Raw genomic sequence first — 25126 nt, 5'->3', positions numbered from 1 at the left:
GCGGGACCCGCCGAGTGGCTGTGCTGCCAGGAGCACGGGAACCGTGAGTGGTGAGATCGGGGGTCACAGCCAAGGGTGAGGCCAGAGGCTGCCACCTTACGGGAGCGCTAGCGGCGGAAACATGAACGGTTCTGGAAGCTTTATGCTCCCTGATGTTTTTATGGGTTAATAAGGTAAATATCTCCCTTCAAAAAAGGATGTGTTTAGGAAGCTAAACTGTTCTCTTGTTTGAAATGAGCGATCTGTTTTACAGAGCTTAAAAGTACGTCCGGCCCGCCTGCCGTAAATCCTTCCCTGGCTGTAATGGATAATGTAAGCAACGTGGCCGCCGGTTAGACAGTTCCCGGGGTGGCAGAGCCTGGCTGTTTGAAACGCCTCTGCATTCTAAACAGAAACAGATGTGTGAGCCCCAGAGCTGCGCAGAAGTCATTCTTCAAACAGTAGATTAAAACATCTGTCAGGGGAGCCTGGAGGGGCCCGCGGCAGCCGCTGCAGCTGGACCTGCCAATCACTGGCTTCCAGGGGGCGGTGGGAGCACAGAGGAGGCCAGGTGGGAGCACAGGGGAGCTGGGAGGGAGCACAGAGGGGGCCAGGTGGGAACACAGGGGAGCTGGGAGGGAGCACAGAGGGGGCCAGGTGGGAACACAGAGGGGCCGGTAGGGAGCAGAGAAGGGCCCGGAGGGAGCATAGAGGGGTCGGGAGGGAACACAGAGGGGGTCAGGAGGGAGAACAGAGGGGGCCAGGTGAGAGCACAAAGGGCTGGGAGGGAGCACAGAAGGGGCCAGGTGGAGCATAGGGGAGCTGAGAGGGAGCAGAGAGGGGGCCAGGTGGAGCAGAGAGGGGGCCGGGAGGGAGCACAGAGGGGGCCAGGTGGAGCACAGAGGGGGCCAGGTGGGAGCAGAGAGGGGCCGGTAGGGAGCACAGAGGGGCCAGGAGGGAGCACAGAGGGGGCCGGGAGGGAGCAGAGAGGGGGTCAGGTGGGAGCACAGAGGAGCTGGGAGGGAGCACAGGGGGCCTCACACAGGGGAACTGGCTTCATCACATAAGGTGCTAATGTCTTAGAACCAAAGGAAAAGAAGGCAGGTCCCTGCCTGTGGCCCAGCACGAAGGCCAAGATTGAGGGGGTGGGGTCAGGGGTCAGAACAGAAGAGTGTGGGGGATGCTTGGAGCTGGAGAGTCCCTCCTTTCCTTGTCTCCTGCCCCTCCTCGAACACGGCCTGTGCTGGCCAGCTTGTCCTTGTGCTGTGGCAGGAGCTGGGTGCGGAGGGGCCCTCTGGCCTGACATGGACCCTCCAGTCACCCTGCAGGAGGGTGTGGGCGGGAGGGATGCCCCTTGGCGGGTGGCCTCCCTGCTCTCCGTGGGTCGCCTCCGGCAGCCTGAGCCGGTGCTGCCCTTGTGGGTTTGTGGGAAGTGGTTTCATGATGTCTCATGGCAACAGAAGCTTCTAGTTCTACTTTTTTGTCGTATCATGACATTATATTTCGGTAGAAAAAGATACAGGGTTTCTTTTCAGTGTATGATTTCTTGTTATTTAAATGATCAGCTACTAAGACACCTTCATGCTGCTGTACTTTGAAGTCACACGCGTATGGACGGGAGAACACCCTGCCTAGAATACGTGAGGCGCTGCGTTCAGGGACGAGCCATCGAGTGGTGAGTGGCCCTGCAGAGGCTGGCTGTCTCTTCCCCAACGCAGTCCCCGGTGCCCCGGCTGTGGCTGTTTTATCCTCTGCTCTCGGAGTCCGTGCTCCCCTGGCCCCTTCCCGCATGCCACAGGATTAACTTGACTCTGATTTACGTGGACTTGTGGGGCCAGCTCTCCTCAGACAACCCCACGGTCCCCCTCCTGCTGGGTCTCCCCAGGCTTCTAGCACTATCTTCAGAAGGAGCAGCGCAGTCACTCCAGACAGTCGCTTCCCTCCAGACCCTCACAGGGTGAAAATTGTGCCATGATGGACGAAGAGGCCGACATGCTTGCCAGACAGAGAGTCAGATACACAGTGCTGTGGGGAGAACGTGGTCAGGGACTTGAGAGGCCTGCTCAGCCCCGCCATTGTTCCTTCCCCATGTCCTTCCCCAGTGCACCCTGCTCCCTTTACCACTCCCTTCCCTGGGTGCGGCTGGAAATGAAACCTAGAGGAGCAGTAGGTTCAGTCTACAACAGCCTCCAACCCTGGGGAATATTTAGGCCACATTAACAAATGCATAGGGTCCTGAGGAAAGGAGGTGATAGACCCATTTTACTCTGCACTCAGGCAACTGCTAGAGCATTGTGCGCAGCTGTGGTCCAGAGGGCGCTGTCAGTTTCCTGGAGACCGTACTATGTTGTTCTGGTACATCAAAGTGTCTCGCATACCCGGTGTAGAGTTGGCAAAGAGGTACTCGTTAACTCACTGTTCTCTATTCATCCATCCAAAATATTCATCTATTGATGAAAATACGTTTTTGACCACTGGGTATGTGTGGGGCAATGTTATAGGTCCTGAGATACAGTCGTAGATAAAAGATTTGCAATGATTTGCTGAATGAACATTAATTGCATGTTCAGAAAGAGACAGAGAGAGAAGGACATCTATTTTAAGGGATTGGCTCATAAAATTGTGGATTCTGGCAAGTCTGAGATTTACAGGGTGGGCCAGGAAGAGTAAGGCCTTCTGGAGGGGGATTCCTCCTTCCTCCACGGACCTCAGTTTCTCCCCGTGTCCCGGTGTCTCCCCCTGCTTGGATGTGGCCCCTGCTGTGGGGGATCATCTGCTTTACTCAAAGTTGGCTGATTTAAGTGTTGATCTCACCTGAAAATATGCTCACAGTGACATCTGGACAGGTATTTGGCCAAATGCTGGTGCTGTGGCCCAGCCAGGCGGACACATGAGCTAACCATCCCGGGGTGTGATAGCTGTTGGTGAGTTTACAATAGTCAGCTTACCTGGGAAGAGAATGGGGCATCCCACGCGATCCCAGGGGGAACCAGGGGTGTCCCACAGGATCCCATGGGATCCCAGGGGTGAGGGAACCGGGGCACCCCACTGGGTCCCAGAAGTTAAACTGGGACCAGGAGTGGAAACCGTGTGGGTTGACTGAGAGCAGCTGAGGCGGGACCTGCAGGGTCTGGGGGTCTTTTCATATCATTTGTGAAAAGCTCCAACGGGCTTTCAGGCAAGAGCTGCACAGGCACACTGTCACCTCCAGAGGCCTCTCAGTGAGTGAGAACCAAGGTGGACCGAACTTGGCACGGCCCAGGCCCAGAGGAGGAGGAGGGAGGGATGGGCCGTGGGTGCCCTCCTCTGCGGTAGGGGGTGGGGCCCTCCCTACTTTCCCTCCCAAATACCCTGTCTCACGTGATGACCCCGCAGGTCCAGACACACGCCCCCGAGACGCGTCGATTTCCTGCGGAACTCTCCGGCCTTATCTTCTGCAGGTGACTCAGCGGTAAAGGCCCCCAGGGAAACGTGGGGTGGCATCAGCCACAGGGCCGCGGGCCCCACCTCCACCATCTCCCACCTGTCCGCCCTCTCCCCTGCGCGGCACGGCCAGATGTCGCTGTGGGCCGCGGGCCACCTTCAACACAGCTCGGCAGGCTGTGCTGACGCAGGGCTGCGCTGATCCTGCGGTCCTTCACTCCGAGGTGGGGGCAGCGCTGCCCGAGCAGGGGTCTGGACCCGTCAGAGGCTCTCGGCCTACCTGTTGGATACCTCCTCCCCGAGGAGCCCGTGGAGGGAAGGGAGCCTGCGGTGGGTGGGCCCTCCAAGAGCAGGGCCGTTCAGCCTGAACATCCGCCGGGGCCCCCCAGGCTGTGGGGCCCTGACTGGGCAGGCCGGGCTCTGGGAGCCTCCCAGCGTGAGCTGGAGCTTGGGGGCCCGTGAAGCAACTTCACCCTGAGCATCAGGGCTCTGGGGCCACAGCTCCTCCAGCAGGGCCCAGGGTGTGGCCACACCTCCTATGCTGGGCCACCCCAGCCCAGATGCCTGTCCAGCTCTGAACTCCGCTCCTGCCTGGAGCCTGGGGTCACTCTGTCACCCGCAGGGGCACCAGGGTCACTCGGTCACCTGCAGGGGCGCCACGTGGACGAGAAGGGAGAGACGGCGCCCCCTGCCAGCAACGTGTGTGGTGCCCGGAGTAGTCAGTGCGGTGACCTCAACCCCAGGCGCCTTGCCGCGGCCCCATTCCGTCCCGTGACCCCCACACCCGTGTTGCTGGGCACCTTCCCGGCCCCTTCCTCCTGTGCACACCCAGCCCGCCCCCGCCCCCCCGCCCCCAGCAGGCCCTCCCCCAGTGGTCCCACCTCTGCCCGCCCCTGTGCCCCGCCTGCTACCTGTGCCCAGGGCCAAACAGAGGTGTCCCACCTCTTTCTTCTCCACAGAAAACACAATGGTATGTCCGAGCAGCGGCCTCTGCTTCCCCGGGTCTCTTCTCCACGCCAGTCTGCGGTGTGCTTCTGTGCCGGCTGCCAAAACCGCCCTGGTTATACCACCCACAGCTTCTTGTTGCCACCCTCCTGGCCCCTTTCTCACCGCTCCCCCCATGAATGCTGTTCTCACACAGTTCTCTGTGTGGCCCTCAGGACAGCAGAAGCCACATTGGATATTTGGAGATTCCTTCTGTAGGGAATTACTTACAGAATCTTAGTAGAGCTGGGAGCCAGTGCAGAAGGCACTAGGCCCAGGGACCGGACACACTGGGGAACCCTGTTGTCCTTGGTGGGGCTCCCAGGGCCAGGGACCCACCCCTGGGGCCCATCCTTGGGAGCCCGCCCCCCCGGGAACCCACTCCCAGGGACCTATCTTTGGGGACCCACCCCCTGGGGCCCATCCTTGGGGGCCGAACCCCCGGGAGCCCACTCCCAAGGACCTGTCTTTGGGGACCCACCCCCTGGGGCCCATCCTTGGGAGCCCATCCTCCCAGGAGCCCACTCCCAGGGACCCACCCTCATTGATGCCACCGAAATGGGCTTGCATGCTGTCTACTTTCTGACCTTGTGTGGTGTCTACACTGGCAGAGTTGCCCTGGCATGCTGCCGGGAAGGGGCCTAAGGAAAGTCACTTTCAGGTCGGCAACCCTGTGATCTGCTCCTGGAGCAGAGGGTGTGTGAACGTGGCAACAACAGACGAGGCCTGGCACTGAGGTTTGGGTGGCCTCTTTCCTCCACTTCCCCCTTCCCCTGCGCAGTCCATCCCGCACGAGCAAACCTGCCGACAGGGGTCCTGCGGTCCTAGAGCCCCTTCCGTGACAGGCACATGTTTACAGCTTCGCGTCCGATTCCCCAGCCAGGTCCCCACAGCTGTCAGGTCGATGGGGTCCAAGGATCGTCACATGCGACGTGTCAGGAACAGACCTGTCCTCCAGGACTGTGCCTTCTCTGAGCGTCCTGGGCCCTGTTGCCTGTCAGGAACTGGGGCCTCACCCCTGCGTCTTGCTTCCCGGCTCGCCTCCCTGCCTGCACCCCCACCTGGCCAGGCCTCTCTCCCCACCTGGGTTACCTTGGGGGCCGGCTCCCACCCTCCTGGCCAGGCCCCCATGCCATCATGTCACCCCTCTGCTCGGAAGGCCTCCTTGGGTCACATCACGGTCCTCAGGGTAAATACGGTGGTCCTGCTGCCTCTGCAACGTCCCCATGCCTGAGGGCCCCCTACATCTACACTCCAGCCATACCCGGGGTCCCTGGTCCTGCTAACTAATCCTCATCATCTGTCCATGCCCCGAAAACACTTCCTGCAAGAACCTTCTCGGCCCCCAGCTCTGGGCGCACCTTCCGTGAATGCACAGCCCTGAGAGACCCTCATCGCCGAGCTGCTGTGCCCCGTGTACCCCGCCAGACCCACGGCACCGCGGGCGGCCTCTGGGCGTCTCTCAGGCCCCGCACCTGCACCCAGCGCTTGCACATGGCAGATGAAACTGATAGATGAATGTGAAAAGGAAAAAGACCAGGACATCGAGGAGAATTTAATCCGTGTTCCTCGGAGGAATAAAAGCATTTTGTTTTGTGAGAGCACGCTAAGGCGCCCGCCGCAGGCTCTGCCTCCTCGTCAGGTTTTCTTGAACTCCCGGACTGAGCTCCTCCCTCAGGCTTCATAGGGCACCTTGCTCGAGCCCACCGTGATGTGTCCCAAGTCGTCTCGAAAACAAACGTCTGTCATCTGTCCGCGTCTGTCTGTCTGTCTGCCATTTATTTGTCTATCATCTCTTACTCATCTGCACCTACCCATCATCTCTGTCTCTCCATCTGTCTATCGTCATCATTCTTGTTACCGCTGTGACAATCCATCATCTATTTAAAGCCTGTTCTTCTCTGAGAGCCCTAGCAAAAAAGCGATGGTGCTTTACTCGTTCTGAACCCACAGTGTCTCCCAAAAGCAGATAATCACCGTTTGTTTGCCGGGTGCCGCTCGACAAACGCACTCCTGCTCCTCACATCGTTTAGGGGCTGCCGTGGTGGAGAGGACTTGTATGTGATGCGCATCCTCTGAAGGGGTGTGGCCAAGACCGGCAGGTGAAATCCGGGAACTGTGTGGCTCTCAGCAGTCTCCAGAACCGGAACGTTCCTCAGGGAGCGCGGCCCACCAGGACCATGGGACCAGCTGGGAACAGTCCAGAATGTGACGGAAGGATGACCCAGGTGGCCTTGAAAATGTCCTCCGAAACTGAGGAGGAGCCCCTCGCTGGCGGGAGAAGGGGTGTCTCCTGCCACGCCGGGGCTGGCCACGGCCACGTCCGTTCCTGCCGGTCCTCCCGGCCTCGCAGCCCTAGGCCTGCCGGGTGAGCCGCTTCCAGGACACTGCCCTGCCGGGGGTGGAGCGCGGGGCCAGAGGAGCGCCCACTGACACCGCGGTAGCTGACGCAGCACTTTACGGTTTGTCTGGCCCTCTCTGTTGGCCCGTGAGGGAGGGCGCACGGGACACTTGGCTGGATTTCGCGCTGAGGCAACAAGCTCAGGAAAGCATGAGTCGCCGGTGGGGCCCCGGCCTCGGGGGGCCCCCGGACGGCTCTCCGGCAGCACTTGGGGCAGCACCTGTGCCCTCCTCCCCAGCCTCGCACCCGGGCCTGCCCTTTCCGGAACGGGAGGATCCGACATCCGTCAGGTCAGGTGTTCACAGGTTCTGGCCGTGTTCAGTGCCCTGGCCGAGAGGCCGGCTTCTGGGAGCCCGGGCTTCCTGTGTTCAGACCGCCGGGCTTGGCCCCGGGGGGGGGGGGGGGGCGGCTGGGGGTGTTGCCCCGGAGACAAAGAGGAGGAATGGGGGGAAGTGCCCGGTGACCTGCTTTCTTTCTTAGTTATCACTGAGAAAATACTCTCCGACACCGCGGGGAATGCCCGGGGAGGCCGCCGCAGGGAGGCGGGCCGGGGACGCCCGCTCCGCCCGGGGCCAGGTCACCGGCCGGCCTCACGCACCGAGCCTGCTCTGCGCTGGGAGCCGTCCAGACGGCCCCGGACGGGAGGCGGCTGTGCGGGAGAGTTGGGCTCGAAGTCACTGGAGCACGCGGGTTTCATCTCCGGGACCGTGAGAACGCTTTGCTCATCTCCGGGAAGGCCACGTTTCTGTTCTCCCATCCAGACAGCTTCCTAGAGCCCCACTTAATGTGCCCACAGACCCTGGGGACTTGGTGGCCCTGCCCTCAGGGCCTGATGGAGGCACCTGATGGACACCCGGCCCCCCTCCCTCCGGCCACCGCGTGTTGTCCCACGAGGCTCCGCAGGTGCAGCACTCCCTGGGCCCGGGATAGTTCATGTGGCACAGCCAGAGCCTGGCCTCCAGCTCCGGGCCGACCAGCCGGTCGCTCTCCCTGGTGCTGCCTGGGCACTGGCACGCCACCCAGCCTGGGGCCTGGGTCTGCCTGGCACCGGGCTTCCAGGGGCTCTGCGCTTGCCGTGTGCCGACGTGGACACACAGGGAGGGCCGTGGAGGGTCCTCCAGTGTGTGTGCAGGTGATGGTGATGAGGCGAGGGGACCGGAGGGGCCGTGCCAGCCGCTTGCTTCACTGGCCCGGCTCAGGGGTTTCTCCGTCTCCCGGGCAACGTGGGCGGCTTGGTTTCACTGTGTTTAGGGTAAAATCGGGCTCCTCCCAGGCCCGCAAAGTCCCAAGGGCAGCCCCGTTCCCTTCCAGCTGAGGCGACGGCCCTCAGCCTTGTCTGCGGCCCGGACACCGGAGCTCGTCCCATCCCGGGTCTTTGGCGGGAGCCGCCCTGCGCGGCTGCTCTGCACGACGCGGTCCACACAGCGGCTCTATGCTCACTGGGTCCTGGCCCTCGCTCCTCCTCATTGGCCTCAGCAGGCCCCGCTGTCCGTGGCAAGTCTGGTGTGTCCTGTATTTATTTCCCCCAACAACCACTTCCTGTGATCTGAGCGACCTCGTTTGCTTCTCTCGCCTGTCTGCTCGACCAGAGCCAGGCTCCTCGAGAAGGAGGAGTCCCTGAGGTCCCGTGCCCTGCTCTGTCTCCGCCCCCGGACCCCAGGCGCAGAGTGCATGGCACAGGAGGTATTCGGAAGTGAGCCAGCGATTCGGGAGTACTCGCGGGTCTCGAGTTTGGGGGCCGGTGTGGGGGGAGGGGGAGGGTGGACAGGAGGACCCCTGACCTCCCTCTGCAGCGGGAAGACCTAGTTCTGCACTGTCACTGTGCAGTCTGGGAGCAGCAGCCCCTGGGTCAGGACACAGAGCACTTGGGCTCTGGAGCTGGGAGCACGCTGGCCGTGCCTCGATGGCTCTGGGTTCCTCAGCTCCTGTCACGGCACGCTCCTCGAGTCCCCAGTGAATGCCAGGGCCGTGTGACCTCCTCCAGGACAAGGAGAGCTCCCATGCAGCTCCGGTGACCCGGGAGCAGTTGCTGAGTGAAGAGCAACCAGACAGACCCACAAAGCATCTCACATCACAGCAGACGTCACAGTGGTGCCGGTAGGACAAGCGTGTCCCAGCCACATCCAGCTCACTCTTCCTCCTTCCAGTCTGGCTCTGGGAGGGGGGGGGGGGTCCTGCATCCCAGAAGGTCACAAAAGTGCTCCTCGAGGGGCGTGAGGACAGAGCTCTGGTGCCCGGCGGTCCCAGCCCCTTCCCGTCACCCCGTGCATGTGCAGCCTGAAGGGTGGGTGTGCTTAGGGCCCCAGCTGCTGACCTGCAGCAGGGAGGTGCCCGGGCAGTCAGGCCCTCTGGCAGCAACGTCTTCCCCGGCCCGTGGCTGCAGGACGCACTGTAATCTTCCCACAAATGCCCACGCTATGGACAGCCCGGCAAGGAGCCGGGTGTCGCGGCCCCTGGGAGCTGAGGGCCGTCCCCATGGAGACGGGGGACGGAGGTGGGAGCCCCAGTTCCATGACCCAGGGAGGGGAACCTGCAGGGAGCAGTGTGGCTTCAGCCCAGGGAGACCCTGGTGGGAATCCCGCCCCACGGGTCCCGGCTTCCGCTGTGGGAAGCTGGGGCAGAGGGCAGGGCCTCCCTCTGTGTCGCCCCCCACCCCCCGCTTCTGGGGCCGAGAGGGCAATTTTGCCACTGCCCAGAGCACGCTGGGTGCCAGCAGGTAGCAGGGGCGCCGGGCGGCCCGCACACGTGCCCTTTGCTGTGTTCCATCAGCGACTTGCTGAATAAGGACAGGACGGGGTGCTGGGCCACACACCCTGAGCACACGGTGCTCTCCTCGCCAGGCACGGCTGAAAACGTGCGTGTTTGTTAGCAGCTTGAGCCAGTTTGCAATTTATCTTGGTTTGAACCCAAACAGGCTGCAGACCAAGACAAACAGTCTTTGATGTAATCAACGTATGACTCAGGTCCTTTGCAGGACGGTTCCTGTGCTGAGGAAACAAAAAAAAGCCTTGAAAAGTTGCCAGTGGAAAAGCGTGTGTCACAACCGAAGGTCTCCACACCCTGCTCCGGGCAGCCCGCGGTGTGGACGTCCGTGTCCCCCCGGGGCAGCCCGCGGTGTGGAGGTCCGTGTCCCTCCGGGCAGCCCGTGGTATGGACGTCCGTGTCCCCCCGGGCAGCCCGCGGTGTGGAGGTCCACGTCCCCCCAGGCAGCCCGTGGTATGGACGTCCGTGTCCCCCCGGGCAGCCCGCGGTGTGGAGGTCCGTGCTCATCCTGGGCAGCTCTGGTGTGGACGTCTGTCTACATGCCTCGGGCTGCAGGAAGCATGTCTTTGTCGGTCACTGTTGTCAGGAGGTGGTCTGCACCCACGTGTCGCCTGGAGCTCACGCATTCAGGGCAACATGAGGCAGGTTGGAACTGGGTGAGAGCCCCTTCATATGTGAGGTCAGAGCCTCCCAGGTGTCCTGCCCTCACACACAGCAGCGTCCCCGTGGCTCAGGTTCCTCCGTCCCCAAGCACATCCTGAAACCATTCTGATGGGCTCTTTTCTTCTAGTGACAAGACATTTCTTTCTTTCCTGCACAGGCCGAGCAATTTGAAACCCCCAAAGATGTGCGGTGCCCTGAGTCTGTGGGGAGCAGAGCCCCGGGCTCGGCCTGGGTCGTGGCTCCTCCAGCGAGGACCCTGCGGCTCGAGGCACCGAGACCTTGGGAGGACTTCTCCTGGAGCTGCGCGTGTGCGGGCTGCCCTCCGGGTCGTTGTGCTGCACGGCCGATGGGTCCCGTGTGTGGGGAGAGGATGTGCTCCCAGCACACCCCGTCTAGCCCAGCTCAGAGCCACTGGAAGGAAGGCCAGCCTGGGAAGACGCTGGCTTGACAGTCCTGGGGCCACCACCAGCCGCTGCTTGATTCTCCCCTCGGCTGTGGATTCAGGCCTGCCTTCCAGCCCTTTCCGAGTGCCGCCAACTTTCCGAGGTGTTAGACACGTCCTGGTTGATGAGCAGCCCCCTTCTCCCCTGAGCAAAGGGTCCAGTTGGAGAGACAGATGTGAAGCCAGGGGACCTGCAGGGTCATCTAAGTGTCAGCCAGGACAGGCGCAGGTGGGCGGCTTGGACCCTGGATTGGTGCTTGTCTCTGTGACAAAGAGGGAAATTTGCTGCAGAAAACGCACTTGCCTGCACCTTGGCGGCCTGGGAGGCCGCGAGGCGGGGAAGCTCTGAAAGCATGTGCCGCAGGCTCGGACCCCAGAGCCGAAAGTCCTTCTTCTCAGCAGAGGAGACACCCCATAAGGCTGTGTGCTGCTCGTAAGCATCTGACAGGCAACGTGAGGTTTCCGGACAGAAGAACTTGCCCGAGCTTGAACCGTTGGAAGAATCTAGGTCAACTACTTCATGGAAAGTTTGGTGCCTAAGAAATGGGTTTGCCCACCCCCTGTACCAAGAGTACTGTCATCCTGCCCCGACCTGACAGCGATGGCCCTGAGTGCTGGGCATCTACCACCGCACCGGTCCCCACCTGTGGCCGGGACGAGGGCAGGGGATGCTCCGGCCGTGGCCTGTGTCATGAGACGCCTTTCTTGGTGGAAACTGCACCCAGGGAGATAGTGTCCCTGCCCACAACCGGGACCTGACGTTCTTGGGAATCTGCCAGGACCCGATGTGGGGCCCGGTCTATTGGGGTCCCGTCACAGCGAGGCCCCACTGGCTCCCACAAGCCCTGCTCCGACATGAGTCTCCGAAGCCCCTGCAAATGCAGAGCCCTGGGCCTCGCCGGAAGGAACAGGGCCACCTCCGTGCGGACTCAGACACCACCCTGCCCCGCAGGGTCGGCAGAAGGTGGAAGGCAATGGAGAGGCTCTGGGGGCCCGGGTGGGAACCGGCCCAATGCTTCTTCGGATGCCGGAGCCCTCAGCCTCCCCACCACGAAGTGCCAGGTGAGCAGCGAGCAGGGGAGGCCCGGGACTCACGGACGGGCCCGTGTTGCGCGGAGAGGGTGAGCGGCCCCCACTTCCACTGTGTGAGAGGAAGGAAGGCTTGGCACCACCTAGAGGAAGCGAAGACTGCCTCAGGAATGACTGTGCCTTGCCTTCCAGAAATTACAGTAAGAACAGGCCTCCTGAGACCCACAGCTTGGACCCATAGCCCCTGAGCAGCGAGTGGCTGCAGGCCACGTGCCTCAGTGGACACTGGCAGCCTCGTTTGCCCCGGGACGGCCTCCCCAGCACTGCAGACGCCAGGTGGTGCACAGACCCTCCAGTGATCCAGGCTGTGACCCGCCCCTGCCCCCCCACCCCCCACACGCCCTCCCATCTGCACCCGGGAGCTCTGGCCCGTGGGAAGTCACCTGGCGAGGGGGATCCCAAATGCGGTCCCCCGGCCGGCTGGAGTTGGTGGGTCAGCGGTCCGGGGTGGGCCCGGACACCACAGCGTGCACACTTGCGGTCTGATGCGGGCTCCGGGGGCTCCTTGGAGCGGCCGCCTGCAGGACAGGCTCTTTCCAACTCCCAGAACCTCGAGCCAGCAAGGCAGCGACGCGTGAGCTGCTGTCCCCAGGCCCCAGGCCGCAGGAGGCGCTGCCATCCCCCCAGGCCGCCTCACCCGGGCGCCGGGACCTGGGCCCGGGACGGAGCCCTCGCCCTTGTCCTCAGGGTTTGCCCAGCTGCTGGACTCCCCAGCGCCCCTGGCCGGGCACCTGCAGAGCAGAACGTGTTCCCACCACGCTGCTGCTGGGGACCCCACGACCAGGTTTCTGCCGCAGAATGAGGCCGGTGGCTGTGAGCCCTTAAGCCCTTGGTCCGAGGAGCAAGTTCAGGCTTTGACAAGAGTGTCACCATGTCCTCAGGAAAGTGCTGTTCACGTGGGGCCAAGGACCATCTTGCAAGGTGAGCAGATGTGATGGCCAGAGCAAGGACCCTGTGGCTCGCCAGCTGTGTGAACTGAGTGCGTTTGCCTCCCCTGGAAAGTCCCCTTCTCCCACCCGGAGAGGACAGGTGAACCTGGAGAGGTGGTCATGGATCAGTTCTTAAGAGAAACAGACCCACGTGTACACACACACGCACACACGTGCTCACACACACATGCTCACACACACGCTCACATGTGATCACACATGCACACGCACACACGCACACACGCACACATATGATCACACATGCACAGACGTGTTCACACATGTGCACAGTGCTCACACATGCACACACGCTCACATGTGCTCACACACACGCACACACACGCTCGCACACATGCGTGCACACGTACACACATGATCACACACATGCGCGCACATGCACACACGTGCACACGTGATCACACACATGCTCTCACACACGCTCCCATGTGCTCACACATGCACACACACACGTACACACATGTACGCACACACGCTCGAACACATGCGCACACGTACACATATGATCACACACATGCACAGATGTGTTCACACACGTGCGCACATGCTCACACATGCACACACGCTCACATGCGCTCACACACGCACACACATGCTCGCACACATGCATGCACACGTACACACATGATCACACATATGCGCACACGTACTCACACACGCACACACAAGCTCACATGTGCCCACACATGCACACAACGCGCACACATGATCACACATATACACACATGTATGCACACACGTGTGCTCACACACATGGCACACACCCCAGGTCACACATACACACATGTGTACCACATATATCACACACACACACGCTCATACCACGTGCACACACACACTCACACCTGGGCACACACACGCACACCCTGCAATGCACATATACATCACACATGCACACACAGGGCACGTGCACACACACCGTCAAACCAAAGGAGACTTTTCCTACTTCGTCCTCAACGATGCCCGTGTGCTCTGGCGCATTTGGAGGCCGCGTGGAAGGGAGATGTGGGGCAGGTGTCTGTTTGGAGGGCGGTGAGCCCCATGCGGGGGTGGGCTGGGTGGCACCTGGGGGCTCTGGGAGGCTAAGTTAAGCCGAACGGACCCCGCCCCTGGGCTGAGGGGGCCTTCGGGTCTGCCGGACGCAGTGGGGATAAAGCTGGTGTCAGGAGGGGGCCTGGTGTCTGGATTCTGGGCTGAGTCCCTGGCCGGTCCCTGGGAGGAAGGGCTCGCCTGTCTGTGAGGACGGTGACTGCCTTGACAGAGTGTCCAGCAAAGCCAGTCCCAGGGTGACATTGTCTCCTCCTCGAAGGGGCCCTGAGGAGAGGGGTGGGGCCTTTCGTACCTGGAGCAGGGCGAGGGGGGCAGGGGCGGGAAGCCCCGGATGGGGCTTGGAGGCACGAGTGCAGAGATCAGCTGACTGTGTTTCACTAAAACTTGGCTTTCTTCTCCGAAAATGTGGGCAGTTAAACTCCACACGTACTTTCCCGTTACAAGCATTTGTTAGTCTGTGTGAGCTCGGTGCACCTGCCTGTCAAGGGTCTTGTGGGCATGAAGTTAGACTCGTGAAAAGCTTCTCTGCGGAATTCAGAACCATCTTGCCGACGTGGTGGCTCCTAAGCCATACGGCTCCCGTTCCACGGAGGCTTCTGTCGGGCATCTGACAAACCAGCCAGGGAGAAGCCCCCGGAAGAGCAGGGGCTCGTCCGCTCCCCAACCGCACCCTTGAGGCTGCAGCGAGGTGTACCAGTCACGTGCTCTAGTGGCAGCAAAGGAAAACCGTGTGCGACTCTGTGGCCCCGACGGGGCAGTCTTCTGAGACCCACCAGGCCTTGGGTGCCTGAGAGAAGGTTCTGTGTCCCCGGCGGGGTGCCCGGAGCCACTCGGGCCTCTGGGGTGGCTGACCGACAAGGAGGACATTCAGCACGCTCACCCAGCACCACGTTTCAGCCACACCAGTTTGTGGGAGCGCATCTGCCCTCGGCCGCTCCCACATTTCCCAAACACCTTGACTCGAACTCCTCGGAACACGGTTCACCCCGGGGACGTGGACACCTTTCCACGACAGCTGCACTTTTCCCTTCATTTCCACAGGAGGACTAGAATGTCTTCTGTTTTTTGCCTTTTATTTTATTTTGTTTTTTTAAATTTTTTTTTAACGTTTATTTATTTTTGAGACAGAGAGAGACAGAGCATGAACGGGGGAGGGGCAGAGAGAGAGGGAGACACAGAATCGGAAGCAGGCTCCAGGCTCTGAGCCATCAGCCCAGAGCCCGTCGCGGGGCTCGAACTCACGGACCGCGAGATTGTGACCCGAGCTGAAGTCGGACGCCCAACTGACTGAGCCACTCAGGCGCCCCTATTTTAGTTTTTAAATTTAAATCCAAGTTAGTTGACATACAGTGCAGTATCGGCTTCAGGAGCAAAGCCAAGTGACTCGTCACTTACATACGGCACTCAGTGTTCATCCCAACAGGTACTTTCCTTAATGCCCCTCACCCATCGAATCCCTCCCCCACCCACCTCCCTTCCGGCAGCCCTCAGTATGTTCTCTGTATTTAAGAGTCTCTTATGGTTTGCCTCCTTCTCTCTTTTTATCTTATCTTTCTTTCCCTTTCCTTATGTTCATCTGTTTTGTATCTGAAAGTCCTCATATGAGTGAAGTCATATGATTTTTGTCTTTCTCTGACTGACTAGTTTCACTTAGCATAATACCCTCCAGTTCCATCCACGTAGTTGCAAATGGCAAGATTTCATTCTCTCTCATCGCCGAGTAATTGTATATATAGACCACATCTTCTTTATCCATTCATCCATCGATGGACATTTAGGCTCTTTCCATACTTTGGGTGTTGTTGATAGTGCTGCTATAAATATGGGGTGCATGTGTCCCTTCGAAACAGCACACCTGTACCCCGTGGATAAATGCCTAGTAGTGCCATTGCTGGGTCATAGGGTAGTTCTATTTTTAGTTTTTTGAGGAACCTCCATACTGTTTTCCAGAATGGCTGCACCAGCTTGCGTTCCCACCAGCAGTGCAAGAGATCCTCTTTCTCTGCATCCTCGCCAACATTTGTTGGTGCCTGAGTTGTTAATGTTTGCCATTCTGACAGGGTAAGGTGGTATCTCATGGTGGTTTTGATTTGCATTCCCCTGATGATGAGTGATGTTGAGCATTTTTTCATGTGTCGGTTGGCCATCTGGATGTCTTCTTTGGAGAAGTGTCTATTCATGTCTTCTGCCCATTTCTTCACTGGATTATTTTATTTATTTATTGAGAGAGAGCGAGAGAGAGACAGAGAGAGAACACATGCACAAGAGCAGGGAAGGGGCAGAGAGAGAGAGAGGGACAGAGAAAATCCCCAGCAAGCTGCATACCCAGCTTGGAGTCCAATGTGGGGCTCCAACCCACAACCCTGGGACCATGACCTGAGCCGAAATCAAGAGTCAGACACTCAACTGATTGACCACCCAGGTGCCCTGAGGTAGAATGTTTTACCAAGAGCTGTATATATTTCTCTGCGGAATGATGAGTGGATTATGGCTCCCGTGACACCACCCCCGGCCAGGGGAGCAAATGTCCCTGACACCTCCCAGGGACTTTTGTGTCACTTCCGTTGCTCATTTTTATTTATTTATTTTTTTGTGGTAAAAACTCTTGACGTGAGATCCACCCTGTGAAGAAATGCACAATACCATGTTGTTACCATAGGCACTTTGTTGGACAACAGATCTCGGGAACTTATTCACAAATATAATTGATCTGTTTTTAAGAAATTTCTACCTGGTTTAAATTTAAGGAAGATTCTAGGATTTTGTGCATTATCAAACATTATTTTTTCTGATTATTAACAAATAACATGTTTGACACAAAGGAACGTACCTTGCGGTCGACCATCGTGATTACAACAGTGAACCTGATGGCCTTGCTGCCCTGAGCCAGAACGTAACCACCCCCGGGTCTGCCTTGTGCGATCTCTGCCTCGTCCCTCTTACCAGGGACCCCTCCCTGAGCCTGGTGCCGTGCTGTCATCGCTTTAAGATGTCTCATCCCCTGCGCGTGGACGTCTGAACGTCGTGCAGCCGCTGAAAGCTGGCATCGCACTGCATGGTCCCATCCAGCGATCAGTGAGACAAAGCGAAGGTCACGGAAAGAGCCCAGATGGGTGGAAATTTCGCCCATGACAAACTTCAACACGGCAGCGAGAGAATGGTTCGCCTAATAGACACCCGGCAGTGGTGGGTGAGCGTGGGCACACGGCCAATGTCCTAGGAGAGCACACGAGGGGGTCTGCACACCCAGGGATGGGGGGGTTTTGGTGCAGACAGCAGGCCAGGGGCTGGAAAACAGAGTTGTTAGGTGACAAAATATCTCCCAGTAAAAAAGGAGCCATAAGTGAAGTCCACTGATAAATATATTTGAAGTTGTGAGAGAAAGGTTGATATCCATAATGTATGAAGAGATTTAACAAACTGGCTAGCTAAAGACAAACCACCCAACAGAAGCAAAGGATGCAGGACGGAACCGCGATTGATGGCAAAGGCGGATCCAGATGATACCGCTAAGACTCAGAACGCACTAATTAAAGAAACGTGAGATGTCAGCCCACATATATCGGTTGGAACCACTGCCAGGAGCCCGCACAGACCCCAGAGGGTCTCAGTGGCGAGTACGAAAGGGTGCAGGCAGAGCGACGAGCGGAGAACACGTCTCTCTTCGGGGTGCGTCTGCCTCGATGACGCGGAAGGCAGGCTTCCCGGTTGAAGGGTGTGGTTTCTGGGGCTGTGTGCCCACTGCAGAAATGCCCATTGACTTGGGAACACGAAGACACAGCAGGATTCCACAGTGTGGTTCTCTCTTCTAGACAATGATGCACCCTGTACGTGCCATTGCCTACACACACGTGTGCATGTGCACGTATGCATGGAATTGTTTGTGACTCACGGGAACAAGCAAAAGCCTGTGCTGACGATCTGGGGTGCAGGTGAGGCTCGGGGAGAGCCACCGGAAGTCAAACACAGGCTTTCTGAGAAAGGACTGTGGCCATGATAAAGCCTCCACATGTGATACTATCCCGTTTCCATAAACATGTGTGTGTGTGTGTGTGTGTGTGTGTGTGTGTGTACAGATGCATAAGTGATGGTCGTCAGTGTAGTAATTGTACTTGCCATAGGATTATGGGCTTCTGGTGATTTTCCTTCTTTTTTGTGCCTTAAAACTCCGTTAGAATTTTTACATAAAAAATTGTTTGAGATTATTTACCCAGGAAAAGTGCAATATGGCCATTTTACTGTCAGGAAAAACAGACACACACAGGTGATGTTTGTAAGGTGCTGGCTCGCGCCCGCAGTGGGAAGGCAGTGACCTGTGTGTGACCATGGGCCCAGCCGGGTGGACAGTCACGGAAAGTGCTGTCCGCGGCGGGGCTCACCGTCAGCAGGGGCGAGACCACGTCTCAGGAGGCTTATCCTGAGTCACTCCAGAACAACATATGACAAGCCCAGGACCTTGTTCCTATGTGGGACGCCTCTGATCCGGTGGCATGTTACCCTTCTGGTTTGGGACAGGCAGGGGACCCTGAGGCTTTCCCGCCCTCCTGGGCCTTGAGAAAACCTGCTCTTAATGGGAGAGTGTTTCCCTTGGTGTGACCACGGGCCGGCAGACTTTCAGATGACTGCTGCACTTTACCAGGAACTCTTACATCACAAAACAGGGGAGAGGCTGCTACATTTTATTGGGACTTTCTGGGTGCTGTCAATTTTCAAAATCCCGTTTTCTATATATTATTAACTTATTAATTACCAGTGGGCTCAGCAGAACAAGGAAATGCATCCATGTTCTGGAGGCAACACTGCGGGATACTCCTTTGTAAGCCTGAGGCACATTGCTGCCGCCATCAAGGGCACGCAGCGTCTGGTCCTGATCGATGTTCCAGGCACACGTGGCAAAGGGTCTCCTGGCTGAGCAGCGGGCTTCTGCCTTGCTGGCAAGTGGGTGGTGTGTGTCTGCTTGTGTGTGAGTGAACTGGCTCAGAGAGGCCAGAGGGCACGTCTAAAGATGCACAGCTCAGGCAGGTAGGAGCAGGGACCAGGCTGCAACTCTTCTGAGCAAATATCTAAGCAGGAATAGACTGCCTTTCGGTGAAATTAGCCAAAAAGCTTTGGTCTGAGCTCATGTCCACCTGTGGCCGCACCTGTGGCTGCGGATGGTACAGACAACGTGTATTTTGGACCCAGAGCTCTCCCTTCCTTCCTGGCCCCTCCATCCTTTCCTTCTGTGGTCGGATGTTAACTCCAGCTAACTCTTGTTTCCCCGCTGCCCGCTGCAGACAGCCTGGTCTCGTGAACACAGCCTGGCAGCCACGGCTCCAGCCACGTGGCAGCGCTGTGAGCGTGGTCATGAGCTTTCCGCAGCCTGGCGCTGGGCGCGTAGGCCGACAAAGTCGCGCCCGTCCTGAAATCCCCGCACTGCCGCCTTCTCCTCCCGCCGCGCATGTGAGCATTTACGCCGAGTTTGGAGCGCGGCCACGGTCTGTTCCCCAGGAGTCAGCAAGGTCAGCCCCTGTGAAGTCAAGATAAAGCCGCGTGCCCCCTACAAAGCGGGGACCGCAGATAAAAAGCAAAAGCTGAAAGATAATGGGTTTGCCTGACATTGTTGGGCCTGTGAGTCATAACAAGACTTTCAAGATGCAGGAAGTCCAGGAATTGGCAACTTCCCCCTTGTCCATTATCCCTTTTAGAAGCTCAGGGTGTAGCCTTCTTGAAATTATAATAAGGACCAGTGCTTAACTCATGACAGCCACCTCCTCTCGACTACTTTTCAGAATGAACAGGAAAGAAAAATTTTCAAAAAACATGAAACGAAAAGGCATAAAACCTTGGAGTTAAAGCCCATCTCCCTCGACAGATGGCGGTGAATGACATGAACGATGTCCGCTCCCCCTGAGATGGCTTGCGCTTCGCGGGCTGGTCACATGGGGTCATCGCCACCCTGCCCCACGTAACACACGCTGCTTGTCTCAACAAGCCGGGTCGTGTCCTTGAGGCTCCAGATCTAGAAAGCTGTGGTCAAGATCAGTCTTTGAAACAAGATAAAAAGGGAAAGATCAACAGCCGATACGGAGCAAGAGGGGATGGAGGGGGGCTGTAGGTGTGCGCATCTGTGTGAGTGAGCGTGTGTGCACATGTGTGTGCACGTGTGTGCACACATGTGCATGTGCGCACATGTGCGTGTGTGCACATACGTGTACACATGTGTCTGCATGTGTGCGTGTGTGTATGCACAGTATGTGTGTGCATGTGTGCATACATGCCCATGTGTGTGAGTGTGCACGTGCACATGCGTGTGCATGTGTGTAAACGTGTGCACATGTGTGCAGGTGTGCACGTGCGTATGTGCGCGTGCGTGTGTGCATGTGTACACGTGTGCATGTGTGCGCGCGTGTGCATATGTATGTGTGTGTGCACGTGAGCGCATGTGAACGTGCGCACACGTGTGTGCATATATGTGTGCGCGCACACGCACGTATGTGTACACACGTGACATGTACGCACGTGTGCTCGTGTGCATGTGCACACACTGCGTACATGTGCATGTTCATGTGCACACACGTGTTCATGCATGTGCACGTGTGTATGTGCACACGTGTGTTCAGTGTGTGTGCGTGCACGTGTGTGCGTGCGTGCATGTGTGTGCATGTGCACATGTGCGCTCGTGTGTGCAATGTGTGTGTATGCATGCGTATGTGCATGTACACGTGTGCGTACTTGTGCATGTGTGCTCATGCGTGAGTGCACATGTGTGCATGCGTATGTGTGTGTGCACTCCTGAGATGTGGATGACATGCAAACCTCTCCTTCCTGAGCCAGCAGGTGGTCCTGGCTTGTGGGTCAGGGCAGGAGAGACAGGTGTCAGTGGCTGGCAGGCCTGAGCGCACCCTGCCACGCGCTCCCACAGGTAAAATCCTGAGGTCACATTGCCATGTGGGGCTCAGACTCAGGTTGATACGAGGCAGTGTGGAGCTGCGAGCCTGAACACATTTTTGCAGAATAGACGTCCGGTGCCTGGTGATAACTGCTCGCAATCTGCCGTGTGTGAGGTGATTCTGCACGTGTCTCCTGCATCCCCTCCAGCATGCGAGGCAGGAGGGCAGGAGGCCCGGCTGTTTGGCAGGAGGGCAGGACTGTCACGGTGCAAATGCCGTGGGCTTCTGCGGGAAACCCACTGCGGTGTGCCCTCTGTGTGACTAAACCTGCTGGTCCCATGGGGCGGCGCCTACTTGACCAGGCTGTTGGGAGGGTTCTGGAAGATTCTGTGGTCAGAGTCTGACCCTTGATGATCGCTAGCTCCTGTCACCCCGCCAGCAAGTGTCAGAGTGATGGCCCAGACACTCATGCCCGTGTTTCCTGGACATTCCACCGGAAAAGTGCTGAGAAAGGAGCCGTGGGCTCAGTGGACGCAGACATGTCCTTTACAGGTGGCCCAGAGGGAGGGACAGGGAGGCAGACGCAGTTACAGCTGTGAGTCATGGTGATGACGCACTGTACCAGGAGCCGTCGGAGGCAGAAGGGGGTCTAGCACCACGTCGGCGTCTCAGAGATTACGCTCACTCTGAGACCTGGAGAGAAAGTGACCTCGAGAGCTGGAGAAACGTCGAGGGCTGGAGAAGGTTCTGGATGCCAGCGGGAGTGTGGGTGAGGCCTGGAGAGCGAGAGGTCAGTGCAGGTGTGTGTGGGTGTGCAGGCATGTGTGTGCACGTGCAGGTGTATGTGCGTGTGCGTGTGTGTGCAGACATGTGTGCACACGTAGGCATGTGTGCACGTGTAGGTGGATACGCAGGTGCAAGTGTGTGCAGGTGTGTGTGCGTGAGTGTAGGCATGTGTGCATGTGCAAGTGTATGTGGTCTGCGCGCGTGTGTGCAGGTGCACGTGTGTGCAGGCGTATGTGCACGTGAAGGTGTGTGTGCGTGTGTGTGCCTGCACAGTCAAGTGCACGTGTGTGCATGTATGTGCACGCGTGCGTGTGGGGTGCTGTGATCTGTAAGTAGTGTCCTCCGTGGCTGGAGCACCCCTCCACCTTGGGAAAAAACCTCCAAGGGACACAGGCTATTTTCGTTTCTTCTGTGTAACGCTTGGCACATCACAGGTGTAGAATACGTATTTCCGGTGTACGATGTACGGACGTGTTCAGGGATTGTGTACCTAGGTGTAATCTGGAGTCCCAAGTGGTATGTTGCTAAAAGCACTAGATGTTTTCCTCAACACCTGTTGGCCAACTGGCTCTGCCTTTGGAAGGGCACAAAGGTCCGTGGACACAGAACCGTGGCTGCAGTTTCTCCACGCGACCCCACGTGGCTGCTTCCTCGGCCGTCACAGCCTGCCAGTGTGGGGGTGTGTCTGTGGGCGTGCACCCCCTTTCTCTCCTCCTGCTAAACTCTAGGCTTGTCGTCTCGAGACCTCCGTTCTCACCCTCTTCCTCCTGTAGCAACGGCTTCTGGAAGGCAGGCAAGCCCAGTGTTGGCTGTTTTGAACTGAATTGCATCATTTCAGGGTTAGGAGGAGAATGACCTTGGGATTTTTTCATTGTAAGTTTGGCTTTGGGAATTAAACACTGAATGCAAGGCCAACATTCTTGTTCTTGCCGTTGGAATTTCCCAGTTACGAAGATGAGATTAAGTGCCAGCAAAATGCTTCGAAACATCATTTGTATCTTTCTTGGTGCGTAAGATGCAGAAAAGGAACCTTTTTGACATAAGGGCAAAGAAGAATGTCACAACACGTGGGCAGACCTGGAAGTGGATCCTTCCGGTAAGAACTTAGCCCAGCATGCATTGAAGGAAACTTCTTTACTCGTTTCCTATCAGTTACTCTGTTTCCAGCTTTTGTTACCAGAACTTTCATCAAAAACCCTCGTTCTGGCCCACGGGAGGCCACCTGTGCCAACAGACACAGAAGACCTCCACCAATCACCTGAGCGTTCCTCATGACCCCTGATGGCGAATGCCACATGCGAGGGTTTGCCGCCACGTACCCGTGACTTTGAGCCAGCCGGCCTCCGTGTGGTGTTTGGGAGTGTGCACCTGTGCTCAGGTGTGTCCAGCAGTGAACGCTGTGAACCAGACTTGTGGTAAGTGGCGGCTGGCCGGTTGCAGGTTACGTGGTCTTTGTGTCCCAAGCAGGTGCCGTGCAGGACCTTCTCTTCCTCATCCCCAAAGGCCCAGCTCCGTGCCTCGCACGCGGGAGGTGTACCCATTAACACAGGGGCTCCTGGTGTGGGAGGACCTGCTCTCATCATGGGAGCACCATGTGTCACATGCATTTGGGCATTTAGTGAACGTGCGTTCAGGGCATGAGTGTGCAAAGAAAGGCACTCTCGGCCTGCACTTGCACACGTGCTCTACAGACAGAACACGACGTGGGGCGCGATCTCCGTGGTCGTGCGAGTTTCAAGTAGGGGAACTGTCAGGTGGGAAACTGAAGGCACAAGTTGGCCCCAACGGCCTGCACTTCCTCCAGACCCCGGGAAGAGGCTCCCACCGCAAGGTCGGGGCAGAGCTCTTGGAGGAGAGCATCTGATTTCCTGGATCCTGGGTCCTCCAGCCAGGACTTCCTCCTGCAGGGTCGAATGTACGAAACCGTGAAAGACTCCCTCTCCTGGGAATGCTCCCTCGAAGCCAAAGGGAAGGGGGAACACCTGGAAGGCTGGGAGGCCCGCTCGTTGCTGACGGATGCCGATGTGCCGTCGGACTGCAAGTCTGCAGACCCGGGCCTGTGAGTCTGGGCAGCTAAGACCAGAGGGGAGTTCATCACGGCTTAAAGGTGGGCGTTCATGCCAACTAGACTGGGTGCGGTGGCCGTTTCTCAGTAGGTACTAGTGTTGACTCATACACTGTACCCCTGAAATTAACCTGTTATATGTCAGTTATACCTCAAATGAAAATGAGCCAATAAAAGCACAAGTAAATCCAAAAGACGGGACTTTTGTAAATCCCTGTTTCATGGTGACAGATGTGACTGAAGCTGGGCAGATCCCACGTTTACATTTCCTGGCCTTGCTCGGGCCACGGTAAAACAAGGCACACGTTTCCCTGTGAGGCCCAGATTGGGAGTCCAACTGGGGAACCCGCGTGAAGTACTTAGCAGGGTCTCTGGCGGCCCTTGAGCACAGGGGCAGGAAGCAGCACCATGGGCTTCCCAGCTGGGCACCCAAAAGCCTCCGTGGGAGCTGCCGAAAGGGACCCCGAAGCACAACCCTGCACGGTGGCTGGCAGTGACAGCTGGCACCCGGCCCCGCAGTCGCATGCCAGCACTGCTGGGACACGCCCCAGCATCTCTCAGACGAGCCCTGCAAGGGAGGGGCGAGGGTCCGGTCCGTGAGGTCAGACACGCGGGTCTGGGGAGGTGATGGAACCCCAGGGCCCCCACGGGCCTCCACACACTGCTGCCGGAAAGTGCTCTCGGCCCAGTGGCCGTGGCAGGGTAGCGGTGGCCGGGCCGGCTGAGTGGGCCCATCGTGGGCAGCCATGGTGGCGGGGGGAGGGAGGGAGAGGCGAAGGAGGGGAGGTTCAGCCCGAGCCCAGGAAGTTTGTTTTACGGCTAGTTTTTACACAGTTGTTTAATCTGTTACCGAGGGTCATCGGTCAGGCGGCCGCCCCTCTCCTGCAGTGCCCGTTCCCAGCAAAGGCTGCCTGGGAAGGAGGAAGAGAGCACTTTCCAGAGACTCAGCAAAGAGGAAGTGCCCTGGACACACGGCCTAAGAGCACTCCCAGGACGCAGGCGTTCACCCAGCAAGGTGTTGGGGTCAGGAGATTGCTCTTGCCCTTGGGTCCGCGTCACGGGCTGAAGCCCCAGAGAGACCCCGGGGTGGCCTCTAGTGAGGCCTGGTCACCCACAGTGGCTGGGATTCCATTCTGATCAGTCAACACGGGGAGGGTGGGGAGCCGCTTCTCTGCAGGGGCGGGGGTGTGAGGAGGGAAGGGGGGGAAAGCCGCTTCTCCAACACGATGAGGGGGTCTCCAGGTGGTCTTTGGCTTAACGGGTCAGTTTAAGTTTTAAGGAAACTCCACACACATCGTCTAGCTGTTTCTCTGAAAACATAAAAGCTTATTTGCAAAACTTTAAGACAGGGTCAGTACTTTTTCTGTTGTTATTGGAACCTCACATGGTTTTCCACGCACAGACCACTTCAGCAACGCCTCGGCTAGGGCTCCAGCTTCTGTGTTATTAAAGTGGACTGAGGACACAGGATGCTCGTGGAACAGCCTGGGCCCAGAATCCCACTGCTTATGGATGCCCCTCTGCACCTGATCTTTTTTTTTTTTTTTTTAATTTTTTTTTTCAACGTTTATTTATTTTTGGGACAGAGAGAGACAGAGCATGAACGGGGGAGGGGCAGAGAGAGAGGGAGACACAGAATCGGAAGCAGGCTCCAGGCTCTGA

The sequence above is a fragment of the Herpailurus yagouaroundi genome, unplaced genomic scaffold, assembly GCF_014898765.1.
Source record: "Herpailurus yagouaroundi ecotype Mexico unplaced genomic scaffold, PumYag 198, whole genome shotgun sequence".
Classification (NCBI taxonomy): Eukaryota; Metazoa; Chordata; class Mammalia; order Carnivora; family Felidae; genus Herpailurus; species Herpailurus yagouaroundi.
The sequence above is the reverse complement of the archived record's forward strand: the minus strand, read 5'-3'. Positions refer to the sequence as shown.